Consider the following 5564-nt stretch of genomic DNA (forward strand, 5'->3'; position numbering starts at 1 on the left):
CACTGTGGCTGCAAGTAATCTGACAGACGGTGGTGCTACGGAGCTCAGAGTACCAGCACTGTGGCTACAAGTAATCTGACAGACAGCGGTGCTACGGAGCTCAGAGTACCAGCACTGTGGCTACAAGTAATCTGCCAGACGGCGGTGCTACGGAGCTCAGAGTACCAGCACTGTGGCTACAAGTAATCTGCCAGACGGCGGTGCTACGGAGCTCAGAGTACCAGCACTGTGGCTGCAAGTAATCTGCCAGACAACGGTGCTACGGAGCTCAGAGTACCAGCACTGTGGCTGCAAGTAATCTGCCAGACGGTGGTGCTACGGAGCTCAGAGTACCAGCACTGTGGCTACAAGTAATCTGCCAGACGGCGGTGCTACGGAGCTCAGAGTACCAGCACTGTGGCTGCAAGTAATCTGACAGACGGTGGTGCGACGGAGCTCAGAGTACCAGCACTGTGGCTACAAGTAATCTGACAGACAGCGGTGCTACGGAGCTCAGAGTACCAGCACTGTGGCTACAAGTAATCTGCCAGACGGCGGTGCTACGGAGCTCAGAGTACCAGCACTGTGGCTACAAGTAATCTGCCAGACGGCGGTGCTACGGAGCTCAGAGTACCAGCACTGTGGCTGCAAGTAATCTGCCAGACGGCGGTGCTACGGAGCTCAGAGTACCAGCACTGTGGCTACAAGTAATCTGCCAGACGGTGGTGCTACGGAGCTCAGAGTACCAGCACTGTGGCTACAAGTAATCTGCCAGACGGCGGTGCTACGGAGCTCAGAGTACCAGCACTGTGGCTACAAGTAATCTGCCAGACGGCGGTGCTACGGAGCTCAGAGTACCAGCACTGTGGCTACAAGTAATCTGCCAGACGGCGGTGCTACGGAGCTCAGAGTACCAGCACTGTGGCTACAAGTAATCTGCCAGACGGCGGTGCTACGGAGCTCAGAGTACCAGCACTGTGGCTACAAGTAATCTGCCAGACAACGGTGCTACGGAGCTCAGAGTACCAGCACTGTGGCTACAAGTAATCTGCCAGACGGCGGTGCTACGGAGCTCAGAATACCAGCACTGTGGCTACAAGTAATCTGCCAGACGGCGGTGCTACGGAGCTCAGAGTACCAGCACTGTGGCTGCAAGTAATCTGCCAGACGGCGGTGCTACGGAGCTCAGAGTACCAGCACTGTGGCTACAAGTAATCTGCCAGACAACGGTGCTACGGAGCTCAGAGTACCAGCACTGTGGCTGCAAGTAATCTGCCAGACAACGGTGCTACGGAGCTCAGAGTACCAGCACTGTGGCTACAAGTAATCTGCCAGACAACGGTGCTACGGAGCTCAGAGTACCAGCACTGTGGCTACAAGTAATCTGCCAGACGGCGGTGCTACGGAGCTCAGAGTACCAGCACTGTGGCTACAAGTAATCTGCCAGACGGCGGTGCTACGGAGCTCAGAGTACCAGCACTGTGGCTGCAAGTAATCTGCCAGACGGCGGTGCTACGGAGCTCAGAGTACCAGCACTGTGGCTACAAGTAATCTGCCAGACGGTGGTGCTACGGAGCTCAGAGTACCAGCACTGTGGCTGCAAGTAATCTGCCAGACAACGGTGCTACGGAGCTCAGAGTACCAGCACTGTGGCTGCAAGTAATCTGCCAGACGGTGGTGCTACGGAGCTCAGAGTACCAGCACTGTGGCTACAAGTAATCTGCCAGACGGCGGTGCTACGGAGCTCAGAGTACCAGCACTGTGGCTGCAAGTAATCTGACAGACGGTGGTGCTACGGAGCTCAGAGTACCAGCACTGTGGCTACAAGTAATCTGACAGACAGCGGTGCTACGGAGCTCAGAGTACCAGCACTGTGGCTACAAGTAATCTGCCAGACGGCGGTGCTACGGAGCTCAGAGTACCAGCACTGTGGCTACAAGTAATCTGCCAGACGGCGGTGCTACGGAGCTCAGAGTACCAGCACTGTGGCTGCAAGTAATCTGCCAGACAACGGTGCTACGGAGCTCAGAGTACCAGCACTGTGGCTGCAAGTAATCTGCCAGACGGTGGTGCTACGGAGCTCAGAGTACCAGCACTGTGGCTACAAGTAATCTGCCAGACGGCGGTGCTACGGAGCTCAGAGTACCAGCACTGTGGCTGCAAGTAATCTGACAGACGGTGGTGCTACGGAGCTCAGAGTACCAGCACTGTGGCTACAAGTAATCTGACAGACAGCGGTGCTACGGAGCTCAGAGTACCAGCACTGTGGCTACAAGTAATCTGCCAGACGGCGGTGCTACGGAGCTCAGAGTACCAGCACTGTGGCTACAAGTAATCTGCCAGACGGCGGTGCTACGGAGCTCAGAGTACCAGCACTGTGGCTGCAAGTAATCTGCCAGACGGCGGTGCTACGGAGCTCAGAGTACCAGCACTGTGGCTGCAAGTAATCTGCCAGACGGTGGTGCTACGGAGCTCAGAGTACCAGCACTGTGGCTACAAGTAATCTGCCAGACGGCGGTGCTACGGAGCTCAGAGTACCAGCACTGTGGCTACAAGTAATCTGCCAGACGGCGGTGCTACGGAGCTCAGAGTACCAGCACTGTGGCTACAAGTAATCTGCCAGACGGCGGTGCTACGGAGCTCAGAGTACCAGCACTGTGGCTACAAGTAATCTGCCAGACGGCGGTGCTACGGAGCTCAGAGTACCAGCACTGTGGCTACAAGTAATCTGCCAGACAACGGTGCTACGGAGCTCAGAGTACCAGCACTGTGGCTACAAGTAATCTGCCAGACGGCGGTGCTACGGAGCTCAGAATACCAGCACTGTGGCTACAAGTAATCTGCCAGACGGCGGTGCTACGGAGCTCAGAGTACCAGCACTGTGGCTGCAAGTAATCTGCCAGACGGCGGTGCTACGGAGCTCAGAGTACCAGCACTGTGGCTACAAGTAATCTGCCAGACAACGGTGCTACGGAGCTCAGAGTACCAGCACTGTGGCTGCAAGTAATCTGCCAGACAACGGTGCTACGGAGCTCAGAGTACCAGCACTGTGGCTACAAGTAATCTGCCAGACAACGGTGCTACGGAGCTCAGAGTACCAGCACTGTGGCTACAAGTAATCTGCCAGACGGCGGTGCTACGGAGCTCAGAGTACCAGCACTGTGGCTACAAGTAATCTGACAGACGGTGGTGCTACGGAGCTCAGAGTACCAGCACTGTGGCTGCAAGTAATCTGCCAGACGGTGGTGCTACGGAGCTCAGAGTACCAGCACTGTGGCTACAAGTTTTCTAAAACAGATCCCAACATCTCCTAAGGATTTCCTTGCAACATGGAGCAGCTTCCAAGTTATCCGCAAAGTGAGGACTGTCAATGAGCTATTCTGACTGCCCGCACGACACTACAGGTCTGCCTATGATGTGCTCTGTGTGGCGGGTTCCGAGCTGCATGTGCATTGGAGTTGGTACGCCAGAACCTAAAGCATGAATGTGAGTGGGAACTATGGAGAGACACATAGCCTATGTTCTAACCTGGCCTCGAAACTGTTCTTATGCCACTTGTCAAGTCAATCGACATGTGCAGAGAGAGTTAGATCTGGGTAGGTTATAGTGTTTCTGTGCAGGGTAAATACTGGCTGCTTTGTTTTTACACTGCAATTTAAATTTCAGTTTGAACACACCCCATCCAAATCTAACTCTCTCTGCACATGTTACATCTGCCTCCCCTGCAGTGCACATTGGGGGTAATTCTGAGTTGATCGCAGCAGCAAATTTGTTAGCAGTTGGACAAAACCATGGCCCTCATTCCGAGTTGTTCGCTCGTTGCCGAGTTTCGCTATATTGCGATTAGTCGCTTATTGCGCATGCGCAAGGTTCGCAGAGCGCATGCGCTTAGTTATTTTACTCAAAAGTTAGGTATTTTACTCACGGCATAACGAGGATTTTTCATCGTTCTGGTGATCAGAATGTGATTGACAGGAAGTGGGTGTTTCTGGGCGGAAACTGGCCGTTTTATGGGTGTGTGTGAAAAAACGCTGGCGTTTATGGGAAAAACGCGGGAGTGTCTGAAGAAACGGGGGAGTGTCTGGGCGAACGCTGGGTGTGTTTGTGACGTCAAACCAGGAACGAAACTGACTGAACTGATCGCAATGGCTGAGTAAGTATCGAGCTACTCAGAAATTGCTAAGAATTTTCTATTCGCAAATCTGCTAATCTTTCGTTCGCAATTCTGCTAAGCTAAGATACACTCCCAGAGGGCAGCGGCCAGTGGCGTAACTACTGCCCCCGCAGTCCTCGCGGTGGCTTGGGGGCGAGGGGCTGCGGGGGCGCCACTGACTTAGAACAGATTGACATGCGGACGAGCGTCCGCATGTCAATCTGCGGTCTCCTCTCCCTCCCTGCTGTGTTGGAGGGACACGGAACGCACATCGCGCGTCTCTCCTGTGTCCCTCCCTGGCTCTCCCCCGGCCGGTCTAAGGAAGTGCCGTTCGTGAGCTCTGATTGGCTCACGAACCGGCACTTCCTTTATTAGACCAGCGGGGGAGAGCCAGGAGGGACACAGGAGAGACGCGCGATGCGCTCCGTGTCCCTCCAACACATGGGGGGGGGGGGGCCGGGGGAGCAGGCACTTGGGGCATATACCTGGCACTGTGGGGGGCAGATCTGGCACTGGGGGCATATACCTGGCACTGTGGGGGCAGATCTGGCACTGGGGGCATATACCTGGCACTGTGGGGGCAGATCTGGCACTGGGGGCATATACCTGGCACTGTGGGGGTAGATCTGGCACTGGGGGCATATACCTGGCACTGTGGGGGCAGATCTGGCACTGGGGGCATATACCTGGCACTGTGGGGGTAGATCTGGCACTGGGGGGGGAAGATCTGGCACTGGGGGCATATACCTGGCACTGTGGGGGAAGATCTGGCACTGGGGGCATATACCTGGCACTGTGGGGGGAAGATCTGGCACTGGGGGCATATACCTGGCACTGTGGGGGGGGGGAAAGATCTGGCACTGGGGGCATATACCTGGCACTGAGGGGGCAGATCTGGCACTGGGGGCATATACCTGGCACTGTGGGGGGAAGATCTGGCACTGGAAGCATATACCTGGCACTGTGTGGGAATATCTGGCACTGGGGGCATATACCTGGCACTGTGGGGGAATATTTGGCACTGGGGGGAGCAGGCACTGAGGGGGCATATGTGGCACTGTGGGGGAATGTTTGGCACTGGGGGGAGCAGGCACTGAGGGGGCATATGTGGCACTGGGGGGGGGGATATATGTGGCACTGGGGGCATGTACCTGGCACTGTGGGGGAATATCTGGCACTAGGGGCATATACCTGGCACTGTGGGGGAATATCTGGCACTGGGGGCATATGTGGCACTGGGAGCATGGCCCTAGCAACAAGCACTACCCCCTAGCAACGAGCATGACACCCAGTGCATGAAACCCCTGGCAACGAGCATGACACCCTGAGCATGAAAACCCCTGGCACAGTGCATGGAACCAAGAGCATGAAACCCCTGGCAACGAGCAGGTAATTTAAAAGTAATTAGAAGCCTTACTGTAGAACTTAATGT

This window comes from Pseudophryne corroboree, unplaced genomic scaffold, assembly GCF_028390025.1.
Source record: "Pseudophryne corroboree isolate aPseCor3 unplaced genomic scaffold, aPseCor3.hap2 scaffold_958, whole genome shotgun sequence".
NCBI lineage: Eukaryota > Metazoa > Chordata > Amphibia > Anura > Myobatrachidae > Pseudophryne > Pseudophryne corroboree.